General features: G+C 39.3%; 1 long non-coding RNA gene across 1 annotated transcript; it reads left to right on the top strand.

The window, feature by feature from the left end:
- Positions 1-1,285: 1,285 nt before the first annotated feature.
- Gm38838 lies at positions 1,286-18,546 on the top strand. Its single transcript, XR_869188.1, has 3 exons — positions 1,286-1,411; positions 1,600-1,763; positions 18,438-18,546. It is a non-coding gene; the product is annotated as a predicted gene, 38838 (long non-coding RNA).
- The last annotated feature ends 873 nt before the right edge of the window (positions 18,547-19,419 follow it).

Below are 19,419 nucleotides of genomic sequence, written 5' to 3'. Positions count from 1 at the left end.
GTTTCTCTTAAAACCTGGATCCTCTAATCTCTTCTAGGACAATGTACATAAATTGGGAGCCTGCTATAAAAACTGAGTGATTTTATGAAGGGTTGAGAGATACAGTCCAGCCTCTGAACACAATGGTATGAATTGATTATGTATAGCATGGTTTGGTTATTTTGATGTAAGTACTACCCTTGTGTCATGGACATAGTTTTGACTGATGAACAAACATGGTCTGGCTTTGTATCCCAGCTCTGTCACTGACTGGCTGGGGACTGTCAATAAACTTACTTCAACACCTTGAGTATTCATTTCTTCCTGCCCCTACAAGGTAAGAGTCTTTTTTTGTTTCTGTTTTTGTTTTTGTTTTTTTGTTTTTTTTGAGACATGGTTTCTCTGTGTAGCCCTGGCTGTCCTGGAACTCACTCTGTAGACCAGGCTGGCCTCGAACTCAGAGATCTGCCTGCCTATGCCTTCCAAGTGCTAGGATTAAAGGCGCGTGCCACCACTGCCCTGGCAACTAAGGTAAGAGTCTTAAAATTCCTTTGTAATTAGTAACACTGGTGTAATAAGGAAAAAGAAAATTTCATATGCAGATTATGTGTGGAGCTTTCAACAGTTGTGTGTGTAAACACATGCATGCCATGACACCCAGGCGGGGGTGGGGGGGGTGCTGAAGACTACTTTCTGAAGTAAATTCTCTCTGGCCTTCCTGTGGGATCAGGGTTCAATCTAAGGTCCAGAGTCAGTGAATGAAAAAGTCTGCTGATGGAGCCTTCTAATGGGATTGTGAACACTCAGTTTAGCTCAGAGTTGATGGTTTTAAAGTTCAGCTTCCATTGAATGTCTATGGATGAGTCTACAGGCTCATCTCACCGCCCCCACCCCACCACCACCTCCCAGTCCCAGCTGCTGCTACAGTCTCTGTCACTGTTCTAGGAAGCTGCCATTTACATCTCAATACCTGAGGTCATTTATGGCTCATTGTTCTCAGTTCCCTTGGCTAATGAAAAACACCCAGTAGATGACAGAATATTTGTAAGAAAAAGATGCCAGGGATTTTTTAACTTATCTCTTCCTCTTCTGCCTCATTGCTGAGCTGTATGTGGCTGTTTTTCTTATACCATGGTCCTTGCAATTGCATGAATAAGAATGGCCCTCACAGGCTCCTATATTTGAATACTTAGTCACCAGGGAGTGACACTATTTGGAAGGATTAGGAGGGTTAGGAGGTGTGGCCTTGTTGGAGGAAGTGTGTTATTAGGGGTGGCCTTTGAGGTTTCAAAAGCCCATGCCAAGTTTCCTGTTTTTCTCTCTGCTTACAGAAGAGGATGTAGTTCTTAGCTATTGTTCCTGGTGCTTGCTGCCAGGCTCCCTGCCATGGTGATAATGGACTTACCCACTGCAAATGGAAGCCAGCCTCCAGGTTCTTTGTTTGTTTGTTTGTTTGTTTGTGGGTTTTTTGTTTTGTTTTTTTTTTTTTTTTGTACTTTTGGATAAGAGTTGCCATAATCATGGTTTTCAAAGCAAAAGAACACCATGGCAGTTCTTAAAGTTGAACATACATACCTCAGAATTACCTGAACGTTTTCTTGTTTTTGTTTTTTCAAACAGACTCTGAGTTCTACCCTCTAATTTTCTGTTTCCATGTGTGTGGAGAGGAGATCAAGAGCTTGCATTTGTAGTAAGCTCTGTCAGGAGATGGTGACTCCAGTCTGGTAGTATCTCCCAGAAGTGTGCAGTCCAGCCCTTCCTGCATGGCTACTGCTCTGCTGCTGGTAATTGTTCATTCCTGGTTTCATTTCTGTTGATGTGATATGCTGACAAAGTTATATCAGGGAAGAACGAGGCTTATTTCAGCTCACAATTCCAGGTTACCGTCCATCATGGTTGAAAAGACAAGACAGGAACTTCAAATCGCTACTGCCAAGCTTCTTGTCATTGATGATAACATCACACTCAGAGTCAATGGCAGAGAGAAATGAATGCATGTATATCTCCCTTGCTTGCTTGCTCACTTGCCTTCAGTTCACCTTATGCCTTCTTATACAGTTCAGAAACCCTCCCTAGGGAATGGTGCTCCCAGAGTTGTTTGGGTCTTTCCATGCCAGTTAACTTAAGACAGTCACCCACAGATATGACCACAAGTCCACCCAATAGAGCTAGTCCTTTTTTGAGACTCTCTTCCCAGGTGACTGATTCTAGATTGTATTAAGTTGACAATTAAAGCTATCCCAGTTCTCTCCAGGTTTAGGATGAGTAGCAGTACCCCTCTGTGGCCCTACATACTGTGCTATAATCCTCTTTAGTTTCCTCATGAGGGACGTGTCTATTCTTCCAGAAACAAATCTTCCATTAAATTGTTTCCCACCAAGCTCTTTAAATGTGCCATTTTTTTCTTTTATGAGCCCGAAGTGATACAGGAGGTTAAAAATAACCCAACACAGAGATTTCCAAAATGTATTGTTCAAATGGTTGCATTTTAACTGTTTTTAAAGTTTTACACTTTTATGCCACTTAGTCCATTACGAATTCAAATTGAGAGTACTGAAGCCTTAGCGTATACGCAACCTTGTTGTAAATATTTTTCACAAATGAGACAAAACAACAGCAACATTTATACTACGCCAAATACTTTTCATATCACATTTCTTGCCTGTCTGTGAGTGGAAATCTGAATTGGACAGTGACTTGTGTAGCAGGTTTCTGAAATAGAAGTGTCTCTGTTGCTAATGTACGTTAGCAAGTCTCCAACATGTGTCCTTTGATAAATTATTCATCATAAACAATTCTATTGCTGTTAAAAGGCTTATTGTGTTTTCTGGAATATTGCCTGGATTTACTAAATGATTAGGACTGAAATGTTTGGAAGGGCTGAAGAAATGGCTCCGTGCTTAAGTATGCCGGCTCTTCTTGGAGAGGCTCAGAGTTGCATTCCCAGAACTCACATCAGGCAGCTCAGAACTGCCTAAAACACCAGCACTGGGGATTAGGTGTCCCCTTCTGACTTCCCTGGATGCTGCACTCATGTGCACATAACCACACACGGACACACCCATGTACATATAACTAAAATGAAAGTAAATCATTAAATATTGTTTGGAAACTTTAAGATTAGTTTCCAAGTCTCTTTAAAAAGAACTCATCTTTAAATTCCCCTTGTTAACTTTGTTTAGCATCATGAGGATATTTTACCTCTGATCAACATCTCCTTTTCCTGCCTAGGGAGCAAGCCTGCTTATTGTTAAAGGTTATTCTTAACTAGTCTCCTGCGGACTGTTCTAAGCCAAACTGAGTAACACAGAAAGAGAGAGAAAAAATCTTCAGGTGCAGCTGGTGATCAGAACAGCAGAGGTCAGCTCTGATGTCTGTGGGGTGAGGGGAGTCAGAATGCTCTACAGAGGCCAGGTCAACTGTCATCACAGCAGGAAGCCAACATCTCCCACACCTAAGACTCTTTCTCTCTTGTGGGGTCACTTTGTGGAACTTTGAAGGATGAATCCCTACCATCAAAACAAAATCTGAAGACCAGAAAGTCACATTGTTTTTCAAAGTAAAGTGAAGATACAGCAACAGCAATAGAAACCTTTCATCTCCCAAGTGTTAGTTGCAAAAAGCCCACTCTCTCCTGCTTCTGGCATTTGTTTCTCAGATCAGCCAATCAGGAGGGAGGGGGAGCTATGCAGAGATTTTGGAGGTAACAACTCTGCCTACTGTGGCAAGATGTAGGCCTGGAATTTATGGCTATCAACTATGCAGGATATTGAGAAAGGGGATGAAGTGCATATAGCTTGGATGCTAGAATACATGTTTGCTTCACTTAGAGAATGAAATTTAAGCCTTTAAAAATTCCTTTCTCTATAGAACTGGTATTACAACCCGAACTGTATGTGTCTTGAAAAAATAACAAAATATATGTGTCATAGTCAGGCTCCTCTTGCTGTGATAATTACCATGAAGAACCTTGAAGAGGAAAGGGTTTAGTTCTTCTTCTAGCTTGCAGTCCATCACTAAGGGAAGTTGAGGCAGGAACTAGAAGCAGGAAGCTAGATGTAGAAGATCAAGCAGAGACCTTGGAGGAATGTTGATTACTGACTTGCTCTCCATGGCTTTCTCAACCTTCTTTCTTGTACACCCTAGGATCAGCTGCTCAGGGCTGGGCCCTCCCACATCGATCATCAGTAAAAAATGCCCATAGACATGCCCATGGGCTAATCTGATGGAGGCAATTCTTCAACTGACATTTCCTCTTTCTAGATGACTCTGTCTTGTCTCAAGTTGACAACTAGTCAGCACAGTGTGCTTTAAAAATTTGATCTCTGGGATGATTTGGAGAGATGGCTCTGTGATGAAGAGTTCATACTGCAGTTACAGAGGACCTCAGTTCAGTGTTCAGTGCCCACATTCTTCAGCTCAAAACCACCTGACACTCCAGGAGGTCTCTACAAGCCCCTGCATTCATATACACACACCACTTCCCACATGTATGTTATTGTAATTAAAAACAAAAACTACAGAAAAATATGGCTTCCAAAACTCACTGGGAAGCATCGGATCTCCACGATTAAGTTACTGTTCTTCTTAAGTTCTAGGAATTGGAAAATGAAGCCCCTGTGTGAGCACACTATTATTTTAACTTTTTTTTTTTGTGGGTCATACCAGTGCATGTCTTGTTGAAATAAAAATTGAAGAAATAGTGTATGCCGTTTCCTAGAAACTTATTTTTTTTTAAAGTAAAAATTTTGCTTTTATTATTCCTGTGTGACTATGTGTCTAAAGGTGTGGACATGCACATGCCCCAGCCTGCAAGTGCAGATCTGAGGACAACATAGAGGTTGATTTATCTTCTATCAATATGTGAGTCTTGGAGATGCAACTAAGGCCAGCAGGCTTGGTAGCAAGTGAGTTTACCCACTGAGACAGCTTGTTGACCCCCTCTAAAATTTTAATGCCAACGTTCCTCAATATGTATGTCTCTGGGACATCCTGAATCCTTTTATAAAACTTTAAGTTAACATCTTCCTAATTTACTTGACTCTAGCAGGTTGTATTATGTACTATATGGAGTAAATATCACTTAGCCTAGTGGTTGCCCAGAATTCCTGGAATATACATTTAAAAATTCTTTCCTATATGCCTAACATATTCTCATTTATTCAGTTAAAAAACTGACACATTTGCAAAATTGTTCATAAAACAATTTTTATACTTTAAAAAGTAATTTTTAGCGTGTTCAAGTTGACAATCTGATTTGTCCAAGACAGTCCTAATTTCTATTTCCTTCGATGAGGAAAAAAATTATATTGTGCCTAATAAATAATTTGATTCTTGTACTGTTGTCTCTAATATGAAGCCAGTAAACATGCCAGTTCCTTACATTGTAAGCTGGGGACTGGGACCAGCAAGATTTTCAACAATAGAGGAGTTTGTTACCAAGCCTGAGGGTCCAAGTTTGATCCTCAGAACCCACATGGTAGAAAAAGAAAACCAACTTTAGCAAGTTGTCCTCTGATCTCCACATTGTTTATTGGGCTCCATGTACCAGCATGCACATATGCCCTCATAGCACACATATATACACCATGTTCATGCACAGACATAGTCTCTCACACACTCACATACATGCACATAAATATACAAAACACAAAAATTATATGAAGGAATCTTTCCTATATAATGTCTAATTAATGTGAGTTTTTTTTTTTTTAAATTCATCAACAGGAGAATAAAAACTTGAAAACCCAACTGTCACTGAAAGAATATACCATGTTTTGGTACCACTGGGCAGTAGGAAACAATCATATTTTGTGCTATATAACAGCCAAGTTCAAAGCTAAACTCTGCTAAGAGTCAACACTTGCTCTGCATCTTTAAGGGAAAATGCCTGTGTGGGGAGCACATGCCAGCTTAGCTCTTGCTATTCCCTAAACAGCTCAGTGTAACAGCTCTTTGCATAGATTTGCATAGCACTGGGAATTATAAGTGGTCTAGAGGTAATTGAAAGCACATGGGAGGATGTGTGTAGGTTGCTGGCAAATGTAGCATTGTCTTAGAGAACAATCTGAACATCTTCACCCTGATAATCTGCAGGCTTCAAGGGCCCAGTCTCCTTCTCACACATCCAGATCTTCAACTATTTTATTACTATTTATGAATGGTAGGTTTTAATAAATATACCACTTTTCAGTCATTCTTTGAGGATTTCATACATGCATAAGATATATCTTGATCATATTTAATCCACACCTTTACACCTAACTCGCTCCAGATCCAATCCCCAGTCCCCAATCCCCTCCCTACTTCATTTATGCTGACAGGAAAGCCTACCATTGTCATGTATTAATTCCCACTGTTTCAGGGAGAAAGGCTGCTCAACTATGGTTGCTACTTTTTCTTACAGTTTATAATCTGTCTTTATTTTTGGGAATCCCATACATGTGTATGGAATAGGAAATAGGAAAGATCGTATCCAGCTCTATTTCTCTCTTTCTGCTTCTCCCTACCATATTCCTTCCAACATGCCCTCTTCCCAACTTCATGTCTTTAAAAAAAAAAAGAAATCTCACTCAGCTCAATTGGTGTTGCCCATATGTCTCTACATATAGCATTGCCTACATCTAGTAGTACACATTCGGTAGTAAACTGGTAGGAACCCCAACAGTGGGACCAGTGGGCATATTCTCAAAGAATCAGGCTTCCGCCAACAGCAAGTCTTACCTGCCAGTGGCTCCTCAGTGAGTGGCGGGAGTAGACAGTTCATCCTGTAGCTCTGCCAAGATGCTGGCTGGATAAGTCTGGTGGAGGCTTTGAACAGGGAATGGTCTCTGCTGTGAGTTCATGAGTCATATTATGTCCAGAAGACAGAAGTTCATAGGCTTCCTTCCTTATCCTCTGGCTCCAACATTCTTCATACTTCTTACATGATACTCTCTGAGCTTAGGGGGCAGCCAGGATAGGTTTGATGAAGATGGCCTGTTCAGGATTCAAAACTTAGTTACTCATTCCCAAAACTTTGGCCAAGTATACATCTCCATGTTGATTGCCAATTGGCTGCTACTTACATTTTGGTAGAGCTATATATCATAAAATAGAGAAGGGAAGCTCCACTGGGCAGGATTAGGGCTTTTAGCCCTACCCCCTATTCAATTGCTTGTCATTCTATTCTTTGAAAGCTTCTGGGAATTCAGCAGAAAAGCATGATCTTACCTTACTTGCAAGGAATGTACAGGGAATTGGGACATATATCAACATATATAATGTATATCCCTACATATAACACTGAAAGCAACTGGAAAGAGGAAACAACAATTTGAAATGGCAAAGATAGCTATGATAAGAGAGCTTAACTTTCTCCTGTGTTTTAGCAAATGGATGTGTTTTAGGAGGAGATTGGGGTGGGAGTGAGGAGGATGTAGGAAAGAGAGCCACACTGGTGTGGTCAGCGTATCTTCTCTGTACAATAAATGTCAAAGCTCAGGTGGGAGGGATCCCCTCAACAGAGAGAAGTTTGATAGAATAAATCCACAAGGACAAGGTGAATTTGTGTTATTAAGATTTCTTGGGAACAACCCATCTTTCACATCTTAACCATAGAAAGATATATTAGCAAAAGCAAAGAAAAAAAAAAAAAAGAAAGTAAGAAAGAAAGAAAAGAAATCACAGAGACAAACAAACTATATCTAGGAGGAGGCTGTGTTGTACCCAATTACTTTCTTGGTCAGCCCAGGAAAGAAATGATAATCGCAGTATAATAGTACTATCTTTTTCTTGTTTACTTAGATATACACACTATTGAGTACTTATCAGTTTCATCACCTGGACAGCTCTTTGTGGTTTACAGAGAGGGAACCACCAGGAGTACAGGTTTGCATACCTGATGCCCCTTCTATCCTCATGGAAACAAGGCCTGTGAGACTGTTTCATCTAAACCACATACTGTGCTAGGCTAACAGAGACCCTATGGAAATCTGGCCAGGAACACTGATCTCCTTAGGGGATGTATCATGGCTATGCATTGCTTCTGTTGGAGCCAAGAGGAAGTGAGAGGGTTCCTGCAGCATTGTTCCATCTGAGGCAATCTCTTTCAATCAGGTGGTCTAGAAGTATGGTTTATAAAGTTAGTTTTTGAGGACAAAGTGTGGCGGGACTTTAACCCCAATGATTGATGTTCCTATTTTTCTGCAAGAGCAGAGAATTGCCACCAGTACACATCTCTATGTTACTTTTCTATTCAATTTTTTACACACACACACACACACACACACACACACACACACACACACACACACACAAACACAAACATGGTCATTCTTTGAGAATTTTGTACATAAATACAGTGCATTAGAATCACACCCACCCACCCCCCACCCAACTACCACAGATTCAGGAACTGAAACAGAGGCTATTCTAAGGCTTGCTCATCTTGCTCTTTTCATACAGCTCAGGGCCATCTACAGTGGGCTGGACCCTCCCATATCAATCAAGTAAGTGCTCCACAGACTTGCCCACAGGCCAATGTGATGTAGACAATTCTTCAGTTGAGGTTTTTCTTTCCGGTGATGTTGACAAAAACATACCCAGTATACCCATGTACATATGTGAACACACACGAACACAAACACATACACATACTAGATCATACTTTATAGGCTCTTTTGCTATATTCTCATATGAGTTAGCATATACTTTTCCTAAATATGCATGCAAACCCCAAACATCATGTGTTGCTTTTAAATGGATAAGTGTGCAGCACAGGAAGTTTTGTGTAAGATTCCCTCAAATATCCTGTATCCCAAAGCTGCTTCCAGATTCCAGGCTAAGAGACCTTGACTACACAAAATACCTTTAGTTTCATTTTGAACACAGGGTGGATATTCCCAATGTTTCTCTACTCCATTTACTATGACTCCAAAACATCTTAACACACTGGTCTTTTCTCAAAGAGAACAAGCAGCTAAGAGTGCTGAACCTCCTCCTTGTTTTCTGATTGAGTAGACTTGGGCAGACACACCACTCCAGAGACTGTTAGGAATATATTTTCTTCTCCCCCCTCCTTCTTTTCAACCCTAACTCCCATTCTTAGTTCTCCTTCTTCCTCCTTTCTCACTGTAGATCTCCTTCTTCTCTTTTGTCCTTGCCCCTCTCCTTCAGATTTTAGCCACTAACCTATCTTCCAAGATCCTTATTTGTTTTTTTTTTTAAAGAATTTATATATTTAATGTGTGTAAGTGCTCTGACAGTTTTTCTGTATGTGCGCCACATGAATGCTCGTGCCCATGATGTTCAGAAGAGGGAGCTGCAAACCCTGTAACTAGTTATAGATGGTTGTAAGCTGCCTAAGATAGGTTCTGGGAACCAAACCCAGGTCCTTTGTGAGATCAACAAATGTTCATAATCACCAAGTCATACCTCTAGCTCCACTGGAATTTTTATATAGAAGATATTTTACACTTTATCTGCTATATTTTTGAAATAGATAATCAAACATAGACATGATGATTTAAACATGAGGATCAAAAATGTGTGAAGTTTGTGGTAAATTACTGTAGCATCTATACATTTGCTAGTTTATTATTCTCACTTACTCTTGGTGTTCTTTTTTTTTTTAAACTTTTTTTTTAATTTATTATATGTAAGTACACTGTAGCTGTCTTCAGACAGCACCAGAAGAGGGCATCAGATCTCATTACAGGTGGTTGTGAGCCACCATGTGGTTGCTGGGATTTGAACTTCTGACCTTCGGAAGAGCAGTTGGGTGCTCTTACCCACTGAGCCATCTCACCAGCCCCAATCTTGGTGTTCTTGTGAGTATATGTGTGTGTATGACTATATCATGCAAGACAAGTCTTAATTATGAAAACTTTTTGTGTTCTGGAAAACATGTCATCCACGGTTGACTGTTTTTTGCTTTGGGCACACAATGTAGATTGAAATCTTAGTCTATTTCCACCAATGTTAGAATTATTGATCTGTTTCAAGTCGAATTATTAGTACCTGCTTTGATCCTACTGTAATTCTGGAGTCTTTTTTGTTTTGTTTTGTTTTGTTTTTTGTTTTCGAGACAGGGTTTCTCTGTGAAGCCCTGGCTGTCCTGGAACTCACTCTGTAGATCAGGCTGGCCTTGAACTCAGAAATTCGCCTGCCTCTACCTCCCAAGTGCTGGAATTAAAGGCGTATGCCACCACTGCCTGGCGTAATTCAAGAATGTTTCTTGATTGTCAGATCATAACATCCAATTTTGGAATCCACAGTACCATGTTTTTCTCAAATTCCTTGTTTCTCTTCAAGTCTTCAGTATTAGTTTCTGTTGACTTAGTTACTATGACCTGAACCACCCATGATTCAGCAGATTATCCAAGCTGAAATCAGGGTCAAAATACTTGATTTTTGCCCCTTAGTTCTTTCTGAGACCTTGACACTCTGAGCCCTGAAGTAGCACCGAGATCCACTTACTGTCTTTCTGGAGCTGAGAAGTTCTCAGAGTTCTGAAGTTTTTCTTTGCTCCTTAGTTGCTTCTGTGTGCTCAACTTTTGATCACATGCATCTCTATTTACTTCAAGATAATCAAAGGCCTTAAGGGAAAAGAGCATCAAGGAATGTCAAATTCACATCAGTGTATCTTTCTTGGCTCTTGGCTCTTAAAATATTGGCTGCAAAGGTGACTTTCTAATAGCTTCATGTAGCTGGTTAATTTTTAGCCAGGTTTTATTTCATTTCAGTGGTAAGGTTTTCCTATATGCTTCGTTTGCACAGTTGGAACAGCAAACTTCATATATTTTATGTCTTTTAAGATTTATTTATATTATTTATATGTATATGTGTGTTCAGGTGTTCACAGAGATTAGAGGTTATATCTCCTGGATCTGGAGATATAGACAGTTAGGAGTAAGCAGATATCAGTCCTGATGGGAACAAAACTCTGGTCTTCTTCTTCTTCTTCTTCTTCTTCTTCTTCTTCTTCTTCTTCTTCTTCTTCTTCTTTTTTTGTGGTTAGTCTTTTTTTTTTTAAATATTTTTTATTAGGAATTTTCCTCAATTACATTTCCAATGCCATCCCAAATGTCCCCCATACCCTTCCCCCCCCACCCACTCCCACTTTTTGGCCCAGTACTAGTCTTCTAGTAGAGCAAAAAGAACTCTTAACCACCAAGCCAGCTCTCTAGTCCCCGAGATGTGGATTGAATATAATTTTATGTAAGGGTTACCTTTATCCTAATGCAGTAGAGGTTTTTAACAACATGACTGATTTTTAAAATGAAAAATTAACATCTGTGTTATATTTCATACATGGACAACTCATGACTAAGCAATTTCTATTGTTTTTTCCTTTTCCCATTTTTGTGGCATTCATCTAAGTGTACATGTTCACATTTTGCATGTATATAGCTGAACTGGTGTGCACACGCATTTGAAGTCTCAAGGTTGATGTCTTCCACTTTATTCATTGAGGTAGGGACTCTCAGTCAAATCCAGAACTTGCCCATATAGCTGGCCTTGTTAGCCAGTTTGTTCTGTGCCTCATTTGGACTTACTCGGTTGCACAAAACAGAAATGCAGAAAAATAACATTTACTAGCTTTTCATCTAATCTTTATGAATGATGTGTCCTATGACAATAAGAATACTCAAAAAAGATAGATTATCACTCACTGAAACAACAATCGAGACTGTATGAAGTCGGTATGGTCTGGACTGTGTTGGGTTTTATCAGACAGTGTAAGAGTGAAAGATGTATTATTTTCTAATCTTTTCTCTTATTTTTCTAAAGTTGCTTTGAAAGTATTATTTTGAAGATACCTATGCTTGCATTTTCCTCTGTCTGAAAAAAAAATCACTCATCATTGATGGATTTTCCATGGTGTATAAATCTGTTTCAGTTGAATAAACACATTTAACCCAAGCTACTGGATCATGGGAAGTTTGCTGACAAATTGCAGAGCTGACAGCCCTCTATATGCAAATGTGAGGACAGGGCTGTATTGCTTTGCCAATGTGAAATAGGAAAAGTTTATGATCCTTATTTTCTCACCTACTCAGAAATCAAGCCAGGCTGTGCATCTTCACCTTTGCTTAACAGTGCTCTAGAGAAGAGACAGAGCCCCAAGAGAGAACATCTCCCAAACCGCCAGTGAAGAAATGTGTTTCAAGCACTGGTCTACATTATCTTACTCAACTATCACATTACACTGCCATAGTAGGTATTACTATTTCATTCATAAGGATAGAAAATTGTTCAAATGCCGAGAGAATGGCAAGTCTTCACGTGGAGTCTTCTTAAGTTATAAGTATGTTCTTTTCTTCTAATCTCCATGACAAGGTTCTTTCAAATAAAGACCACAAAACCATGTCTCCAGTGAAACCATGTGTATTATGTGAGGATATATCTGTAAATTTAGAACAATTTTGCCCCATTTGAAGAAGCAATTTTCGAGATAATTTATCTGTGCCCGTTTGACCACGCTATCACTGGGTTGTGAACTTTGAGATAAATTAGCTTTCTAAAAGTCCTTTCTAGAAAAGGTTATCCAGATTGTTCAAAGGGTCCTATCAGGATAGCCTGTTTCTCAGATAGATAACTCGAATTTGCTCTTTTACTCCGATAGTGGCCACAGTTTATGGCCTCATCACAAGGCACACTAAACATGTAATAAATACTTTCTTCTAACTCATAACCAGTGCAGGTAAGATTGCTGAAACACATTTACTTGGTTGGCAGCAATGCGGATTGGTTCAGCACTTACAGAAAACATGCATAAATATTCTGTCAAGAAACATTAAAATGTTTATTCTTATTGACCTAGCCATTACACTTCTGGGAACGCATTCTGAGTAATTTAACAGATGGAAAAGCTAAGGACACACTAGGCTATTCTCTAAAGCAAGGGAAGAGAAAGCTCAGGAGGACTAAGATGGTGAGAACTGTTTCAGAGATCTAGGACACTAAGGAGGTGTTCACTGTGGGAAGACAACAGAGAAGAAGGGCTTAATCACATTCTTTCTTTTCTTTTTCTCATTATTTATTTATTTTAACATTACAACCAAGCTATATCCTCCCTTCTTCCTCTCCTTTCAGTCCCACCCTTACAAATACCTCTCCCACTATCACTTCCCCTTCTCCTCAGAGAGGGGGAAAACTCCCTTGTGTACCACCCCACCTTGGGACATCTAGTCTGAGCAGGACAAAGGACTCCCTTTCCCACTGAGGTCCAATCTGGCACTCCAGGTAGGGGAAAGGGATCCAATATCAGGCAGCAGAGTTAGGGACAGCTCCTACTCCAATTGTTAGGGAACCTACATGAAGGCCAAGCTGCACATCTGCTACAAATGTGTGTGGGGCCTAAGTTTAACCACTCCATGCTCTTTGGTTGGTGGTTCCTCCTTTGAGAGCCCCCAAGGGTCCAAGTGAGTTGACTCTGTTGGTCTTCCTGTGGATTTCCTATCTACTTCAGGGCTACAATCTCTCCCCAAACTCCGCCAAAAGACTCCTAGAGTCTGCCTGATGCTTGACTGTGGGTCTCTGGATCTGTTTCTTATTTGAATTACTAGAATCTCCATTGGTCCCATTGAAATCCCACCTTCTTTTTAGAAGGTCACGTCCCTTACCTCCCTCTTCACTGTTTCAGCTTCTGTTTTGAGCATCATATCTGCCCTGATATGTGTAACACGTCCTTTGCTAAATTTCTTGTTTATTTATTTAGAAGTTTTTATTGATGTATATTGTATATAGAACATATACTTATTCAGTGCTCTACTATTGTCACTCATTCTTCTGCTATTAGTTTCCTCTGTACTCTTAATAGTTTTACCTCTATTTTCATGTCATATACATTTGTGTGTGTGTGTGTGTGTGTGTGTGTGTGACTTTATATAGCTATATGAAATTTAGGAATGATGTAATGATGTAAGGGGAATTAGAAATGACAGAAACATGGTATTTCTTTCTGAGACTGGCTTAATGACCTCAATGTTATTATCTCCAGTTACATCCATTTTCTTTCAAATTTCACAGTTTTGTTCTTTAAGACCACAAAATAATTCCATTGTGTGTACATATACCACAATTTCCTCATCCATTCCTCTTATTGGGAACCTTGTTTGATTTCATTATTTAGCTATGTAACTGTTAAGAATAATGAGAGTAAGAAGGCTATAACCACAGAAAGCTTTTTCTGATAGCTTTCTATGTACCAGTTATGTTCTAATAACTTCAAATATTACCATTTAATTATATGTTCTGAGACTGGCACTTAGGCATCAACATTTTGTACGTTGGAAAAACGAGTCACTGAGAATTTAACCAATATGTGTGGATAACTCTTTGCTAAAAAATCATGTAATTGAGTTATAAAATTAGGCCAGCATTTATGACACTGGATGAGTTCTCAAAGGAGGGTGTTCCTGAGAAGAAGACAATATGGCTGAGAAACATTGGTGCCAGTGTAGAATGAAAACCGCTGAGAGAAATAAGGCCCCCTAAAAAGAGAGTGTAAAGAGAAAAGAGTAATACAGAGTCCAGGAAGATCACAAGTAGAGGTATAGTTGAATAGACCAGGAGAAAAGAGATTCCAGGGCCAGAGAAAGGGAGGGAGAAACAAACCAAAATAAAACAACAAACAAAGAAAAACAACAACAAAACCAAATAATCAAAAACAAAAAACAAAACAAAACACAAAAAAAAAAACAACCAACCAAAAACCAAACCAAAAACCTGGTCAGGGTTTTTCCAGGCACTAAAAGACAATATTATTTCAAAAATGAGAAAATGAATTCTGGTTTTCTTTTTTGAAATTAAATTTAATTTAATTTTTGTGTCTGGCTGTTAAGTCTGTGTACCAAATGTATGCTTAGTTACCATAAGAGCTCACCAGAGCCCCTGAAACAGACAGTTGTCAGCCAACAGGTAGATGCTGGGAATTGAATCCAGGCCCTCTGGAAGAGCAGAGTTCAATACTCTTAACCACAAGCCATCTCTCCAGTCCTGACAGTGACTTTCATTTAAATCAGATTGAATGACAAAGTGAAGCTATTAGCTCTTTTTTTTTTTTTTTTTTTTTTTAGCAGAAAGTGATTCCTGGTGGTTAGATAAGACTTGTGGTGATGGAGAGAAGTCATAAAGCAAAGTGGAAATAAAAGAAGGGAGCTAACAGATACAGAAACTTTGCATAGGAACTTGGTTCAATAAGAGGGCAAGGACTTGGGAAGTATGCTTCAAGCAAAAGCGATCGTCAAAGAAGGTGTATTAGGCAGAGTACTAGAGGGATACAGAATCCTTGAGTTTCTATATGTTGTAAAAGGGGGGTTACCAGATTGGCTAATGGCATAGGGTTGGGTAGTCAAACAGGAGCTGTTTGCATGTTGAGAGGCAGAGATTTGCATCCTACTCTGTCCATGAAGCTGGATGCTTTGTTGCCAAGAGCCTGAAAGTTTCTCAGTCATCTCTTTTGAGTCCAATTTGGAAAGCTGAATAAGCTTGAGAGGATGTCAGCAGAGGATGGAAGCAATAGTGAGACACACCTGTGCATGAAGAAGCAGAAAGGCAGGCAAACAGCATGATTCTCTCCTGGGACCTCTTCTATCTGGGCTGCATGTTGGAAGGTGACATCCACTTAGAGGGTGTGTCTTCTCTGCTGAAAAAGTCACTGTAAATGCTCTCAAAGAATACCGATAGTCTTCTTTTGGAAGTTTCTGATGAGGCTCTGAGTCTCTGACCAATGAATGAGTTGCCTAAATGAGATTCTTGGACCTATTGAGACGTTGAAAGTTCTGCAAATAACACCAGGGAAGTAGTTTTTGTGAGTGATCACCTGTGTTGGAGAAGGCTTTTAAGCAATATAGATGCTTTTGAGTCATCCCTTTACCCATAGTCCTGTTAATAACCCCAACATAAACCTATCAGTTCACTAAGCTGGACTTTGATGCAATCATTAATTTGATCTGTTGTAGGTTTCCTTTCTGGAGTGTGTAGGCTTTGTGTGTGCATGTATGTTCAGACTCCCAAGGAAAATCCTGTCACACAACAGTCTCTTAGGTTGATTCTGAGCTCTGTCAAGTTGGCTATCAAGAGTCATCATCACAGAGAAGTGTATTTTATTATATGCACAAGATACACTGAAGTAAGTTTGCGTTATTGTGGAATGGCTCTGTAATACAGAATGGCAGGAAAGGCGTATGGGAGAAAAAGATGGCTCAGAATTTGCATCTTTGGAGGGCAAGAGAAGATGATCCTATTAGGTAGAGTAAAACATTCTCTACTAGATCAGAGGTGAATGGAGACGGATGGAGAAGGAGGTGTAGGAAGGTGAGGGCTGTGGTCTTGGGATTTAATAATGCATGAAGTGAGGTCATCCATTACAGATGGAAAGAGACACTTTGAGAGGATGGGGTCAAAAAATTATAGTTCTGAGGGTAATTAGCATGGAAGCACTAATAAGAGCTTGCTTTCAGGCAGAGTGATGTTTGAAATTGTTATTCTCTTCTGATGTGTATTCTACTTCTGACAGGATTAGGTCTGATATTTGGTCTTCAAAAATGTCATTGGTAATGACATAATGTAAGTAGGAAGACTGCCAATATAAAAGAAGATGGTGAAGGTATAGATAACTCACTGCCTTAATTTCCTTAGATATTAGAATGGAGTACCCACACACAACACTTACTGAAGATAAGGTTATGATGTGGTCATCTTTATGAATGATAGATTTAACATCAAAAGATCACCTACTTTTGGAAATTCTTAAAATGATTTTTTCCTATTAATAAATCACAACAAGACTCTGGAGAGATTGTGAAATCTGATTCCTAAATTTAAGGGCAACAGAAGAGTCAGAATCATATTTCAAATTAAGTCAAATGTTAGATAACTTACTTCCTGGCCTCAAAACTTAATTTGCCACAAAATTATGGCAAATAAGAGGGAAGCTTAACAACAAATAGACCAAATGGGTCCACAGTGAAGAATTGGAAATAAACTCACATGATTACAGTATACTAATTTTGACAAAGGGGGTAATACTTCAATGGGATTAAAATAGTATAGTTGTACATCTGAATTCCTGAGCTCTGGCCCTGTGTTTTAAATCAACTATACACTAATAACTTTTGAAAAAAATTGCTTCTACACCGAACATGTATAGACTTTTAAAAGAGTCACTAGTCCCCAAGCAATACTGTGTGACAACTGTTTATATCATTTACATTGTGTTAGGTGTTGTAGCCTAGAAATCATCTTCAGTATTACAGGGGGATTTTCCTCAGCTGTGTACAAATACTATGGCAGTTTATATAACAGACTTGAGCAATCATAGGTCATGCTATCTATGGGGATCTGGAACAAATCCCCAACACATACCGAGGGACAACTATATTTTCAACTTATATCTTCAAGGAATGGAAAAGAGTGAAGCTGTATTTCTGTTACACATCCCCTAGAAAGCTCAATGTGGAAGAAGACAGTTTCAGATCATCTATCTGGAGAGTACTATGTATCAAGAATGTATTAAAAAAACTATAATGTGAAAAGAAAAAGAAATCAGTGAATATTGAAAGACAGCTCTGGATAGACAGGTCTCTGGAAAAGATGTACAGATGGTAAATGAGCAAAATGTACAATATCACTACTCATTTAGGAGGTTCAACTCTCACCCCCCAGGAGAAACACACAGAAGTGTAATGTTGGCAACGACCATACACTGACCGTGCACATTTAAAATAGTGCAAACACCTTAGAAACTAGTTTGGCAGTAGTTAATGCTTAAGATGACCATGTGAGTGGAAATTATACACTAAGAAGTTATACAGGGATAATAAACATACATGTTAGACAGGGTTCCCCAGAGTAACAAAATCAATAAGAAAAGTGTGCATTTTGCACACACATGAACACACATTCATTCTATCAGTTCTGTTTGATTAGAGAATGTGTGTGTGTGTGTGTGTGTGTGTGTGTGTGTGTGTATCAGCAGTCCAACAATGGCTGTTCCCAGGTGGAAAGGCCAAGGATCTGGCAGCTGTTCAGTCTGTAAGACTTGGTGTCTCAGCAGTCCCAGCCTGGCATAGGAGTACCAGGGAAGTCCTAGCAGACTGATGGTCTTCAGTATGCAGTGGAATTCCCATCAGCAACAGGACAGATGAACTTGCCAGTGATAGGTGTAGCCTAGGTTTAGGCTGAGTCTTCTTTGCCTCAAATGATCCAATGAAGAAAAATTTTACAGGTGTGCTCAGGTGTTTAGTTGATTACAAATGTTCTCAGGCTGTAAACCAATATTGGTTATCATTGACTAAAGTGGCTTACAATCCATAGGGGTTGAGTAGCCAGACAGTAGCAATCTATATACTAGAAAGATTGTGAAAACTTGTTGCTAAATTCACAGGGCTGGATTCATTAGCTGTCCTAATCTGTTTTTTTTTGTTTGTTTGTTTGTTTGTTTTTGTTTTTGTCTTTTTTTTTGCAAGAAGATTGCTGGAGAGTCCAGAATGGAAGTTGGATTGTGATGTAGCCATTAAATGCAGCAGCAGTACCACCATTACCTCCATCATCGTTATCATCATCACCTTCATTATCATCATTATTGTTGTCATCATCATCATTGTTGTCATCACCACCATCATTGCCATCACCATCATCATCACCATCACCATCACCATCCTCATCCTCATCCTCATCATCAGGAGCAGCAGCAGCACAAGCAGAAGCAGCATCAGCAACAAACTGCCATGCATGAAGCAAAGGCAGGAAAGCAGCGTCAAGTTTACCTTGGCTCTCTATATATGAGCTTTCCTGTAGAAGGTTCTGCCTACTCTAAAGGAGCATCTTCTCCCTTTAGTTAATTCTCCTTGGAAACCCCTCCAAGACCCACCTAGAAATGTATCTCTAAGTTCACTCTAGATCCTGTCAAGGTGAGAAGACTAACCATCAAAATACATACATGTGTAGCAAGTTACATGTGAAGGTTTGTAGTGTAGTATTATTCTCAATAACTGAAAAGTGTAGGGCAGTTAAGAGCACTGGTTGCTCTTCCAGAGGTCCTGAGTTCAATTCCCAGCAACCACATGGTGGCTCACAAACATTTGTAATGGGATCTGATGTCCTCTTCTGGTGTGTCTGAAGAGAGTAGTGGTGTACTCATATACATAACTAACTAACTAACTAACTAACTAACTAACTAACTAACTAAATCTTTTTTTAAAAGTATAAAGGGTCCATATGTCCATCAATGTAAGAAAAAATAAAGTATAGTGCATCTACATGCTATATTATTATTATTTGGCATTCATATGATACATAATACACCAGGGGTTGACCTTGACATTGTTAAATGGAAGAAACCAGTGCAGTCAATTACATATTGCACAATTTCATCTACATTAGAACTCAGAGTAGGCAAATCTGTATTAATGACAAGTTGAAGCTAGAAATCTAAAGAGAAGGGGTTGATAA

Source organism: Mus musculus, chromosome 6, assembly GCF_000001635.26.
Source record: "Mus musculus strain C57BL/6J chromosome 6, GRCm38.p6 C57BL/6J".
Taxonomy (NCBI): domain Eukaryota; kingdom Metazoa; phylum Chordata; class Mammalia; order Rodentia; family Muridae; genus Mus; species Mus musculus.
This window is presented reverse-complemented; position numbering and strand designations above follow the sequence as displayed.